The following is a 14307-nucleotide window of genomic DNA, read 5'->3' as shown; positions in this document are numbered from 1 at the left end:
GGTGCAACTGCCTGTATCAATGCCACATTGCTCCCAGCTCGAAATAGTGCCAGTGGATTGCAATCAGCTCCCTCTTTTAAGCAAGCAAAAGCTTTTACAAAGAACTCACTTGAATTTTTAATGTTATCAAGGCTAAGTTGGATGGAAATTGGAGAAGAGGAAAACTGGCCCTCTCTGCTGCATCTGGACCCATCACCTGCCATTACTCAACTGCCTTTCTGGGGATTCTCCATGCCTTCCCGTATGCCATGCCATGAAAACAGCTCAGGACAGTTCTTGCTGCAATGATATCGACTCTGTTTCTTGAAGAGGATGAATTAGCCCATGGAACCAGTGGAAGACGGCTGAGGCAGAGAGCTGGACCTTTACAATCCAGTAACTACAGTCCAAAAACCTGAAGATGCAGGCTCAGAACCTCTTTCCTAGTGGTACAAACAGCATAGAATCACAGAATGGTTTGGGTTGGAAAGGACCTCAAGATCATCCAGTTCAAACCCCCTGCCATGGGCAGGGATGCCTCACACTAGACCATGTCACCCAAGGTTCTATTGAACACTGCCAGGGATGGACCACTTACCACTTCTTTAAGAAGCATCAAGGAAGACATGCAGGTGGTTACAGACAGGCTGTGCAGGCAATTTATGTCCCCATAGTTGGTTTGACTGTTCCCCAGATTCCTGCTTTGCTGGCTTATTCCCCCATCAACCCACTGAGTTATTCCACCAAGCTAACCACAATACCAAAGAGCCTTTGAAATGAGCACAATGGGCTCAGAAGCATCTTCCATCATACAGAACTCACATTAAAACATACACCCATCCTCGCCTCCCTCCCTGCATTCATCACACGGAATGCCAAGAGACATTCCCTCCCCATGTCATGTCAAGAGGCTCCCAACAGCTGAACGTGCTCATGGGAAGCTGCATTTGCAGCAGCAAGAGCATCACTCTCCTCTTACCAGGCTTCCAAGCAGGGCTCCAGCTCCACCGCCATGCCTGTTCCAGCAGACGATCTGTTGCTTGAGACACAGCAAGGTGCCTTTAGAGCACTGTGTCCTCCATGCACATAGAGGACAGACATCCTTCAGTACATGGGAGAACCAGGAGAACACAGGTTTCCCAATATTCTATAGCAGCAAAGGGCTACCATGAGTATTTTCTCACAAACCACCGCTAAAGGTCTCATCCATGTTCTGGCTTTGCCACCACTGACACAAGAGCAGTAAAACTAGGAGCCAGGAGACAAACTGAACCAACCTCTGTAAAAACCTCAAGCAGAAGGTGAGAACAAACACAAAATTTGGGGGTTACACCACCACGACATCTCACGAAGTTGGGCAGCCCGAAGTAGAAGAAGCTTCTGAGAACCATTTGTGAAAGCACCTTCATCCACCATGCACACCAACCGCTCATCCTACAGAGAGGTTTTGGGCAAAGATGTGACACTGCACTACTATACCAGGGCAAAACACTGATACCCATGCTACATCTGGCCATAGGACTCTGCAGCTCTAGCTGAGAATGAGCAGTTCTATAAGAGGGAGGATCAGATGCTGACTCAGAGCCCTGAAGGCATTGTGAAAACCCTATTCAACGCCAAGGCACCAGTACAGCAAGCCAAGTAATTCCCAAGGTCTTGCTGCAAACCCCAGCTGATTTTGGTCCAGCTTACCTCCCTCATCCATGTGGTTGACAATTCCTTCATGGCTCATCAGGCTATCAGGACCACAGCGAGAGAAGTGATGGCATCTCAGCCACCTCCTGGCTTAGCAGACACAGCTGCCTGCACTCGATGCATATTTTCAGGCTGAAACTGCTGCAAAACTAACTGCCACGGAGGAGGGGGTGCTTCTTCTCTGGAAACACAGAGGCACTTTCCATTTCTTCCCTCCCTGCCCCTGGATTTTACCAGCCCATAGAAGGAAAGAGGAATTGCATGACTCAGAGGGAGAGTCATCTTCTACCCGTTACAGAGATGCACAGATACACCCAAGGAGCTGGGTGAGACACTGTCTTCTGTCCCAGGCCATCAGTATCACACTAACCAACACCAGCCCTGTAACATGCCCATGAGAAAACACAGACAAGAGGCAACAACAGTACCAAGAAGCAGAAGCTAAAATACCATGACTGTCCCAGCTGTGGTGAACAGATGGAGGTTTCCTCCATTCCATCACAGTATTCAAGAAACCACCAAGCCAACCATGAAGGTCCTCATCCCATGTGCAAAGGAGGTCATGGAAGGAGAAGTATGCACTTTGCTGCATGGATCAATGTGGTTGAGGTGTAAGAACTACACCTAGGAACAAAGCGAAGACGACATCTCTTAGTGATGCCTGCAGTATCTCACATACTATGCTGGCTTGCCTGCTTCACAAGCTTTGAGCTTGTGGAACACATCTCCAGAAGAAGCTTGAATCTGCTGGCGTATATTTATCATTGTCTCTGGTTTGACTTCATTTTTGTTGTGGTGCCCAAATATCTGACTGCTGAAAGAATGGAGTGGATGCTGAGGCGCTAGCACAGGGTGCCCAGAGAAGCTGTGGCTGCCCCATCCCTGGCAGTGTTCAAGGCCAGCTTGGACACAGGGGCTTGGAACTGGATGAGCTTTAAGTTCCCTTCCAAACCATCCTATGATCGGTAATGCACATGCACAGAGGCACCTGGAGATGTTTCCTCTGATGCACAAAGACAGACGTGAAGCCAGATTTCTTACTGTGCAACAGCCCTGCACCAGTGGCAATACCAGATGTCAGAATTGAGCCCCTGCAACACTGCAAAGTTCACTTGATGGGTACAGATGCTGCAGCCCCCATGGTACATTTCCAATACCAGCTGTTTTCTCACTCCCTCCTTACCTCTAAATACAGTAATAAAACATGGATCTGGAGATTGAACATGGCAAAATGACTCTCATACACAAAGATATCAATGCATTTCAGAAAGGCCTTCAGAGTCACTTATCTGATGACTAGACTCCACTGACAGCATTTATGAACTTAAAAATGCATATTAGGCTCCAACATCCTCTTCCTGTCACTCTCTTTAGGATGCAAATGCAATTTAACACAATTAGACAGGATAGAAAGCCCAGAGCTTTAAACAGGATCAACTGCATTCCAGTTGTTGGGCAAGATAAAGGGGTGCCAGCTCAACATGCAACTGGACAAAAGCACATTGCAGATCTGGATAGATTCCAGGTCAGCATGGGGATGTGCTCGCAGCCCAGAAAGCCAACTATATCCTGGGCTGCATCAAAAGGAGCATGACCAGCAGGTCCAAGGAGGTGATCCTGCCCCTCTACTCTGCTCTTGTGAGACCTCACCTGGAGCATTGTGTGCAGTTCTGGTGTCCTCAACATAAAAAGGACACGGAGCTGTTGGAACAAGACCAGAGGAGGCCATGAGAATGCTCAGGGGCTGAAGCACCTCCCATATGGAGACAGGCTGAGAAAGTTGGGGCTGTTCAGCCTGGAGAAGAGAAGCTGCGTGGAGACCTCAGAGCAGCTTCCAGTGTCTGAAGGGGGCTACAAGGATGCTGGAGAGGGGCTCTTCATTAGGGACTGTAGTGACAGGACAAGGGGTAACGGGTTAAAACTGAAACAGGGGAAGTTCAGGTTGGAGATAAGGAAGAAGTTCTTCCCTGTGAGGGTGCTGAGGTACTGGCACAGGTGCCCAGAGATGTTTTAAATGCTGCATCCCTGGCAGTGTTCAAGGCCAGGTTGGATGGGGTTTGGAGCAACCTGCTGCAGTTCTATCTGGGTGAAAAAAAACAACCAACCAATCACACACCCATCGAGTAATCCTAAAATTGTCAGCAGGAAAGCAAAAGGTTTCATTTCCAAAAAGAAATAACTCAGTCTCATCTTTAACTCTAGAAAATGCCAAATTCCAAGACAGGAGCCAGGGTACATTGCTCCATTTGCTGATGTGTTACCTGAAATGCTCAATGTTTAGGCATCAAAGAGACAAGAGGAGGAGAGAGCTCTCGGTGTGAGGCTTCAGGGTTCTGAAGGCATTTATTGCCACTGCTTCACTTTCAGATGAGAACTGAGAAGCTGACAAAGTGTCTGGAGGTACCTTAAAACATTTCTCATCACGACTGCTCTTTGCAGCTTAAAACTGGCATGGAATAGATATTTCTATATAATCTGCCTTCTCCCACAGAGAAATCAGTTATCCCTAATTCTGGGCAATTTTCCTAGTAAAAGACCCCCCAGAAAAGTATTTTTTTACTGCAGACTGCAATTTAAGAAATTAGATTTATTTTTTTTTAAAAAAGGAACAGATTTATTAGTCTAGTCCTCTGGATCCATCCCATAAAGCCCCAGTGAGTTCAGAGAAAATTTAGGTGGTAACAAAGAGCTTGACAATACGTATCCAGGAGAAATCCACAGAACCCCAGACTAGTTTGGGTTGGAAGGGACCTTAAAGCTCATCCAGTTCCAACCCCCTGCCATGGGCAGGGACACCTTCCACTAGAGCAGCTTGCTCCAAGCCCCTGTGTCCAACCTGGCCTTCAACACTGCCAGGGATGGGGCAGCCACAGCTTCTCTGGGCACCCTGTGCCAGTGGCTCAGCACCCTCACAGAGAAGAGCTTCTGCCTAAGACCTCATCTTAATCTCCCCTCTGAGAGGTTAAAGCCATTCCCCCTTGTGCTATCACTATTCAGTTTATCAGCTCTACCCCTGCAAGAAGCAATGAGCTAGAGAACCACCTTAACCACAGGTACAAGGTACCAGATGCGGCAGCTTCATGCTTGGCATGCAGAAGTTGCTTGGGCCAGTCCCGCATCCCGGTGCCTTCACCTCCCATCCTGAATCTGACACAACAGCACTGCCCCCTGTAAAGTGCTTTGAGATTTCCAGATCTTACATAAGTCCAGGTGTTACTGCCTTGGAGCCCAAAGCAAACCACTGCAGAAAGCTAATGGTGCGGGTCTATCTGAAAATAGACAGAAATCCCCACCAAAAACACCTAAGTCGTCATGATAGAAAAATAAATCCCAGCAGATTGTTGCTAGCATTATATGAATCATCATGTTGTTATAGCAACTTCATATCTGCATCGACTCTGAAAACCAAGCACAGCTGAAATAATATAACAGCATTAAGCAAAAATGATATATAACAAGATAAAAACGGCTCGGCTCGATCTCAGAGGAGCACCCACACTTCTTTCTCACCCTCTTCCCTCCCTTTGAAAACATTGCCTTCCTGTATTTAAACAAGAAGAGACTTATGGAGGAGAAGCAGAGCACTAACAAGCCTTGGAATTCAAGGAGAACCTTAAAAATGAAGAACCACCTTCAAATGACCCTGGAAATGGTTGCCCAGAGAGGCTGTAGCTGCCCCATCCCTGGCAGTGTTCAAGGCCAGGTTGGATGGGGCTGGGAGCAACCTGCTCTAGTGGAAGGTGTCCCTGCCTGTGGCAAGGGTGGGAACTGGATGAGCTTTAAGGTCCCTTCCAACACCAAACCATTCCATGATTCTATAATATTAAGTGTCATTCCCAGTTTTCACCAACAGCCGCAGCCAACAGCCCCTCCTGTTCCTATGTACTGCAAAATCCATGCATTGCAGGAATTAGATAAATCATGTATTTTTATAAATTCTATAAATAATTTCAATATAAATTCATCCATTGCATGAATTCTATAAATACATATGCACCCTCTCATCCTGCTCTTATCCAGAGAGATTCCAGCCAGAACAGCAGATGCAGAAGGAAGACCAGGGATGCACAAGGTCTATTATTAGAACTGCAGGTATTTGTGGTTCTTTTATTACTGGAGAAGGAAAAATTGGTTCCTTCCATCAGAGGAGCCAAGGAAGAAAGCTTAATAAACACACTGAATTCAGAGACTTGGCAGAGAAGCAGAGCTCCTCCGAAAGGAAGATGTTCCCATCAACCTCCAAGACATCACAAGAGCCTTAAAAGACAGGGCTTCACCACAATCAGTGCCAAGGATGCCCAGAAAGCATCACTGCTCGTCCTCCCCATGGGATGCTGCCAGCATCAAGGGTTGAAAGGCGAGGAAGGGAAATATTTGTGAGATTTGCACTGTTACAGAATCACAGAATGGTTGGGATTGGAAAGGACCTTAAGATCATCTAGTTTCAAACCCCTACCATGGGCAGGGACACCTCACACTAGACCATGCCACCCAAGGCTCTTCCTATCCTATCACTACAGTCCCTAATGAAGAGTCCCTCTCCAGCATCCTTGTAGCCCCCTTCAGACACAGGAAGCTGCTCTGAGGTCTCCACTCAGCTTCTCTTCTCCAGGCTCAACAGCCCCAACTTTCTCAGCCTGTCTTTATATGGAAGGTGCTCCAGTCCCTGAGCATCCTTGTGGCCTCCTCTGGACTTGTTCCAACAGTTCCATGTCCTTATGTTGAGGACACCAGAATTGCACACAATACTCCAAGTGAGGTCTCAAAAGAGCAGAGCAGAGCAGAGGGGCAGGATCACCTCCTCTGATCTGCAATTTCATGTTTCAACCAAACTAAAAGCAGATCTACAAAACAAGCAGCTCTAGTCCCAACAAAGTCCTATCACTCAGTTAATTAAAAGCCAATAAAAAGAAGCAGTCTAACTTATTCTTTCAGAGTTCAAGACAGCAAAAGCATCACTGTGCCCCAGACAGAAGAACTCTGGTTTAGTTTTTTCTTCTTAAATGCATTTATTGATTAATGTTCCCTCGCAGGCTGTGCAATGAGTCACTTCTTACTGCTCTCTAAAGTGCAAAGGGATGGAGAGGAACAGTACTTAAAGAGAGGATGGAGACACAGAGCCTGTTAGAAAAGCTTTGGAGGGGATCACAGATAAAGCAAAGCAGCTCCTTACACAGGCTCCAAAACCTTTTCTCTATCTTCATAGCTTTCCCAAGGTCTGAGTCTGGCTGTCTGCTTGCTTACAGCCAGTACAGAAAGCCACCCCCTCTTCTCCTCCCAAAAATAACTCACCAAGGTTGCTTCCTCTCTAGGAAAGCTTGGGAAGAGAGATCCGAAGCTCTAGTAGCAAGCAGGAAGGATGCTGCTCCTGCAATGGACTTGGGGGCTCTCAAGTATGGACAGGACTATCACTGCCCCAGTGAAATAGGATCAAGCAAGTTGATGTAAGTTGGTATCATCAACAGCACAAGGTATTTTGTCTCTCTTGCCCTTGCATCCAGAGAACCCCCAGCAGCCACCAGCTCAGAGTGAGCCACAAATGTCCACACGAGTGGCTGAAGACTGCAAGCAGCAGTTACAATCGGTTTTCTACCGAGGATGAAGAGTCCATCAGATCAGCAATGCCAAGCTCAATGAAAAGCTCATGAACAGCTTTATCTCAGACTGGATCTGCAGCAGCCCAGTTGGGTTCCACAGCTGCTCTCACAAGTCTCAGGACCTTCATTCACCTTTCAAGTGCTCCCTTCATCAACAGAAGCTTTAAGGAAGCAAAGTCAGCACGGAAGGGTGACACGAGTCTGCAGAGAGGCTGGACAGCAGGAATGGCACAAGTGAGGGCAGTCTTGATTTATGTTGAGCGTCGATGGGTGAGGGCTAGAATAACCCCCACCATGACAGCAAAGGAGAGCCCCCCCTAGCAACTCTCAGCAGCATAATGCAGACCCACTTGAACCAAGCTCATCAGCCCCATGCAGCTCAAAGTGATGAAAATATAACTTCCTAACCCCAAAAACACTCGATTTGCCAACTCAAATCTCCACAGGGATTGTGACAGCACAACAGCTACTGCAGAACCCCACCACCATGTGGTTTAGATAGACTTTGACCAACAGACTCAAATCCCTTGACTGACCTGCACCATCTATCCAAGGATGGGAAGTCGAAGATACCATGCAGAGCATGTTGCACCATCCATCTCCATGTCTGCAAAAGCTACCTGATAACTACCAGATGGATGCTGTGCAATCCAGATTGATGCTGGGATCCCTTCAAACTCGGGCTCAGTCCTTGGGCAAGAAGGACCCTGACCCTTTGGAGCTCCCCAGCGCTGCTGCAATAATACAAAGCCCAAAAAAGCACCACCTGAGTCCAACTCCTGTCCATGTATAGTGGCAAAGAACACCATCTTCTGGGCATCTTCTAATAGAAGATGCTCATTCTCATTGCAGGGAGGTTGGACTGGATGAGCTTTGAAGGTCCCTTCCAATCCAAACCATTCCATGCTTTTATGATTCTATGCAACTACTACAGGGATGGCCACAACCACGTGTCATACCTCAAGGCAGAGATCTTCTGCCTTACCTAGAATGGCATCTCTTGTCTCTCACTTTTCTATCTATTTATTCTACCTGAGAAAGAACTTTTATTTATAAAGAAACAAAAATGAACAAAATCAAGCCCAAAAGTGATTCAAAACCTCATAAAGCATATAAAAAAAACCACCAAACTTAAGACAGAATCTAGGGAAACTTTTTCCCTGCCACCTAGCCTGCTTCCAAAGGGTTCACATGCCAGTCTAATAATAAAACTGTCATACGGGGTGATGTGATTTTAGCTTGGAAGCTGAAGGTTGCTATGGGAGGCTGCTCCCAGCAGCAGCACTGCATGGTGTTTGTAAAAGGCTCCCAGCACCAGACACAGCTCTGGTTTTTGAGTAGGAAGAAAGGCATTCTTTTTCCCAATGAAATCCCAGAAAAAGCAGCAATCCTAGAAAGAGATGGGGAGAAAAAGAAGTAACACTTTGGGCTGTAATTCAGATGCCTACAGAAGTGCGGATGCAGTTAAATCCCATTATCAAAGCTAAAAGCACTGGGTAAATCAGTGCACATCACTCGAGCTGGGGTTGCTGTATTTGCCAACAGCAGGTTTGCTCCGATGTGGGAGAAGTTACAGGCAACCAGATGTTCTCACACACCTTATAATCAAGGAGGAGAAATGGGAACAGTTATGGCAACGCCTCTGGAAGCAGCATGCTAAGCTGCAGGGTATGTTGACTGTGCATTTAAATGCTGGCGCTATGATAAAAATGAGGTATCACTTCACAACAGGTTGAAGAAGTTTATCCTTGCATGGGAAAAGCTTTTTAGAATATTCTATATACATTTAGGGAGCTGTGGAAGGGATAAAATTCAATGATTCTATAAAATTCTATGATTCTAAAATAAGAACTATGTGCAGAGAGCTATGCAAAGCTGGTCAAATACAAATGACTCTCTTACGAGTGACAAACAAGGAAATATAGAAGATATTTTCTATACCAAATTGCAAGATTTAGAAGCCTGTTAGAGCCTGCAGGATTGACAGAGGAAACCCAAGGAGGAGGTTTACCAAGGACTTAACAACCCAAGGACATAGTGATGAAGCAGCAGGAGGGGGAGATGGAGTAGCTATGTACCTTTATATAGGGAACTGAAGACTACCAAATACTGATTTATAGAAGGCTTTTACTTCAAGTTGTCAAAGCTTCCAACCATTAGGTGCTTTCATTCTTGCCACATAAGTAAAGCAGAATTGGTAGATGAGACGTATGTGGATGTGGGTCTACATAAGGTTAATGTAAAGACAAACACACAACTGTGTTATAGAGCTAACAAGGAGAGATGCTATGCTGGACCTTGCTCTCACCAAGGAGGGTTTGACAGGGAATGTGAAGCTCAAGAGCAGCCTTGGTTGCAGTGACCATGAGATGGTAGAGTTCAAGATGCTTAGGGCAGCAAGGAGGGTGCACAGCAAGCTCGCTGCCCTGGACTTGGAACTAGAAGATCTTAAGGTCCTTTCCAACCCTAACTATTCTATGATTCTATGACTTGAGGAGAGCAGCTTCCAGTACATAAAGGGGACCCACAAGAAATCTTGAGAGGGACTTTTTATAAGGGCCTGTAGGGACAGGCCAAGGGGAATGGCTTTAACCTGCCAGAGGGGAGACTGAGATGAGCTCTTAGGCAGAAGCTCTTCCCTGAGAGGGTGCTGAGGTGCTGGCACAGGGTGCCCAGAGAAGCTGTGGCTGCCCCATCCCTGGCAGTGTTCAAGGCCAGGTTGGACACAGGGGCTTGGAGCAAGCTGCTCCAGCAGAAGGTGTCCCCCACTGTGGCAGGGTGTTGGAGCTGGATGAGCTTTAGGGTCCTCTCCAACCAAAACCATTGCATGATTCTATTTAAAGAACAAACTGAGAAAGCAAGAATATTACTGATGACAAATACATAGAGTAGTAAATGACACCTTTTGAGCGCTTACCTACATCTGAGCTGTCAGCCGAAAACTGGCGTACTCTGTACTCCAGTCAAGAAATGAACCACCTTTTCCTTTACAAACTGACAACAGGAGATGCTGTTTATTACAAAATGACCCCCAGTTTCAGCAGAAATAAACCAGAAAGCCAAATCCTTCTGTTCACAAGGCTGTCGGTGTACACTTGCCTCTGTCTCTAAAGCCTCTCACACTTGTATCTAAGTGAGCTGCAATAACTAACTCTCACCCAGAACTTGCTCACTGGGGATCCAGAGCTTTGGTCGGCTCAGAGCAAAGTTGGAACTAAGAGGTCTAAATTGGGCTCAAAATGGGTAGGAAATAGCAAAAATTAGTTTGATTTAGTGCTGCTCTATTTCAGGCAAGTTACTTTAACCTGTCAATGCAAAAAGGCTGTAATATTATATATTTTATATATTATATATTAATAATATATTCATATAAATAACATATATAGACACACATTATATACATTTTATAGGGACACATTATAAAAAATAGATGCTTTCCTATTCCACACTGTTGTAATTGTGAATAACTAAACCTTTTCACTTACAACATCCCAAAGACACAGACCTAAATGTTAACCACAAGGTCTCAGGAGATCAGGGAGATGATTTTCAAAGGCTCTCAGATCATCAGTGGCATCAACACCAACACCAGCAAGGATAAAAGGTCACGATCTGCTGTCTATCACAGAAAGACTCTTTTCCCACTCTAGTATCTTGTTTTCAGAGGATCAGTGCAGACGTGCTGTCTATAGGGTTGGAGGAAACCTGGCTGATGACGCAGGAGCCTTCAGTTTAGTGGACCAGTGGAGCATCTGCTTTATATGGAAAAATAGGATAGCAAGATGGGCTGAAAACCAAACCAGGTCTGGAGCCCTGGTAGATGTAAAGAAGTAGATGTAAAAAGTAGATGTGAACCTGGAGGATAAAAGACTGCCCCCTCAATCCTACTCAGTGCCGCTATCCCCAATGAGATGCTCATTCTTCATCAACACCAAGAGCCAGCAGGCAAGAGATCCTCCAGAGAGGTTCACAACCATGAACTTATGTGATGTCCAAGCTGATTTAAACTGTGATGGAAGTCACACGTAGGTGTGATCTTGTCCTGGGGTAATGGCTGGACTTGATGATCTTAAGGGTCTTTTCCAGCCTAGCTGATCTTATGATTCTATGATCTTAAGAGAAGAAGACAAAGAAAACCGATTTAAGGCCAATGCTGAGATGCTGGAGGAGATCCCGAAGCATGGATCCACTTGGGTTCTGCACATCCCAGATAAGCATTTCACAATGTCTGACACAAAATCCCACCATGGACCAGAGAACCTTTGGCCAACAGGAATTTTACCAGAACACAGTCAACCCAAACAGAAGTCTCCATCAAGGAATCAGTATTTAAGTGCCCACATACTTCACCAGCAACAACCCTGAGCCCACAGTACCATGCAAGAAAGGCACTGAGATGCACCAACTACAGCAGCAGTACAAGGAACACATCATCTAACAGAAGTTATTATATTAACTATTATTGCTACAAGCAGACCAAATGATTGTAGAAGACCTCGCTATAAGACCAAGGCCTCAGAGCCCAGCCAGCCCACCAGCATCTACCACCCATCACATCCCGCTCTGTGTCCCAACACTCCTGTTAATAAGCTCACGGATGCCCTTCCCAACAGTCTCAATGCCTTGTCAGCAGAAAATCAAACCAATCCAGGCCTGGAAGCAGCTGCAGCAAATAACTCCATCACGTTCAGCATTTTAACTTCTCCTATTGATGAATACAGTCAAGCTTGAAATCTCCATTTCCATTATCAGCCTTTGTGGTATTAAGGTAATCATGCAGACCAGTGATAAAATGATCCTGGGAACTCCGGAGCACAAGAATTAGCATATGGGAACACTTTCTTTGTTCCAGCATCCCTTTTTGACTATGAAGAGGGCTTTCTTCCCCAGAAATTAGGGTAAAGAACACCATGCTTAACAAGAAAGCACTGCTGATACAGAATCTGAGTAACAGGGCAAGCAGGTACTGGATGTACATCTCCAAATAACCGCTAAGATCATCGGGTTTTGAAACAGAAGAGCTGCTGAAAAGAGATATTCAAGCTGCCTTGAATTACCTCTATTTTACGCAGCCTGGATGGAAGGGCAATTCTGATTCCTTCCAGATTGATTCTGAAAATCATCAAAAATGGTTCTTTTAACAGCATTCATTTCTCCCCATGATGGGAACAGGAACTCTGTAGCCTTCCTAAATGCAGAAATCTCTGCTCACGCTCTTAGAGCCCTTTCTCAGCTGTCCATCCACCAGACAAAAACAGCTGCAGCACCAGCACACCATCACCAGGTCACAGTCACAGAGAGCGACTAACAACAAGATGTGAATTAAAAGGAAAAGCAATGCCTACCTTCCCAAAGAATTTGCACTCTGCTGTTCACCTCCAACTTGCTCTTTCAATTCCTACAACAAATTGTAACGTCATTCTGCTCTTGTTGGCAATAGATGTTTTATTATCCCGAGTGTGGGCAGAGGGAAACAATTTGTAACCAGATTTTAGGATTATTTAAAGAAGGGGGGGAAATGAGTGCAAGCTAATAAATAGTCCTATTTTGGAAAAAAAAAGCCTACAAGTCTTTAACTGAAGCACTTTGCTTCTGATAACAACAATTGAGAACACAGATATAATCATCTATTTCTCTCATATATAGTAAAAAATCGTTGCAAAAACAAAGATAAATCACATGGGACAGAATCCAACCACAATCTTCCCCACTAACTCGAGAAGGATGCTCTATTGAATATTGCAGGCGTGATCACACTGTAACAAAAAGGCAACATGCCATGAAGTCCTAGAAATTATTCCCTCTCAATACCTCCCCTTCCCTGCAAAGATGCCAGGAGGCTGGATAAAAAATCATGCTCCCAAATCAAAGTGAAAGACGCCGAAGAAATACGGAGGATCCTTCAAACAAGTGTGTTTGAATCACAGAATGGTTTGGGTTGGAAAGGACCTTAAGATCATCCAGTTCCAATCCCCTGCCATAGGCAAGGACACCTCACACTAGACCATGGCACCCAAGGCTCTGTCCAACCTGGCCTTCAACACTGCCAGGGATGGAGCATTTACCACTGCTTTGGGCAGCCTGTGTCAGCACCTCATCACCCTCACATTAAAGAACTTCTTCCTTATATCCAACCTGAACTCAAAAGAGCTTCATGGGTGATGAACGAGCTCAGAGGGACTCCACATTTTCAACTGGTGAGTTTCAACCAGGAATCTCAAACATCTTCTCTGGCCACAGTTTTGGGTCCAGAGAAGGGCAACGGAGCTGGTGAAGGGTCTGGAGCACAAGTGTGAAGAGGACTTGAACACGAGTTGATTCTTCCACTTATGTAAAGCATTCAGGAAATGTAGTTTGATATAAGTAAGAATTATCAACACCAGGCTAAGCAATGCAAACTGATGATGGACACAAAGTGTTAGAACCTACACATGCCTATCACAACCTGAAGCCAACAAAAAGGATGTCACCACCACCTCAAAAAGCAACTTTGCCCAAGACTTCTATTTCAGGCAAGCATAGGAAAAAAGACAGAATAATATAGAGATTATGATTAAAAATATAATTATTAGATATAAGGTCAAATGTTCAAGGTCAGGTTGGAAGGGGCTTGGAGCAACCTGCTCTAGTGGAAGGTGTCTCTGCCCATAGCAAGGGCTTGGAACTGGATGAGCTTTAAGGTTGCTTCCAACCCAAACCATTCTATGATTCTTAAAGAAGCCTTTTATAAACAGTGTAAAAGGGTCATTAAATGCCATGAAAAAGGCTCTTGCACAACCTGCTCCAGGTGACAGAACACCCCGAAATCTCTTTCTGATCAAGCTTCATCAACATGAAGCTTTCCCCTCTGCATTTCATGGGAAAAGAAAGTCCAAACTACACATGGGCTCAGAAACAGCCGTCCTGGAAGATACTAAAAATATTATCATCTAAACACAGGAAGGTCAAAAAATAAACTCTTAACTGCCTGCTCAACAGAACGCAGAAAGCAAGTCTATTCTTAAGCACTCAGCAAGGCCAGTGAATTTGGGGAAAA

General features: G+C 45.4%; 1 protein-coding gene across 7 annotated transcripts in view; it reads right to left on the bottom strand.

Annotated features, from left to right (window-relative positions):
- Positions 1 to 14307, bottom strand: part of TSNARE1 (t-SNARE domain containing 1) — a 491630-nt gene that overhangs the window by 444462 nt on the left and 32861 nt on the right. Inside the window, exon 1 of one of the 7 annotated variants that reach the window (XM_061447621.1) lies at positions 1672 to 1829. The exons of the other annotated variants lie outside the window; for them this stretch is intronic. The gene's annotated coding sequence lies outside the window, so the exon portion shown is untranslated. Of the gene's footprint in view, positions 1 to 1671; positions 1830 to 14307 lie in introns of those variants that run through there. 7 annotated transcript variants of the gene reach the window in all.

This window comes from Pezoporus flaviventris, unplaced genomic scaffold, assembly GCF_033815535.1.
Source record: "Pezoporus flaviventris isolate CSIRO_AGI_PZ_B2104156 unplaced genomic scaffold, CSIRO_AGI_Pfla_v1 ptg000007l, whole genome shotgun sequence".
Classification (NCBI taxonomy): domain Eukaryota; kingdom Metazoa; phylum Chordata; class Aves; order Psittaciformes; family Psittacidae; genus Pezoporus; species Pezoporus flaviventris.
The sequence above is the reverse complement of the archived record's forward strand: the minus strand, read 5'-3'. Positions and strand labels throughout refer to the sequence as shown.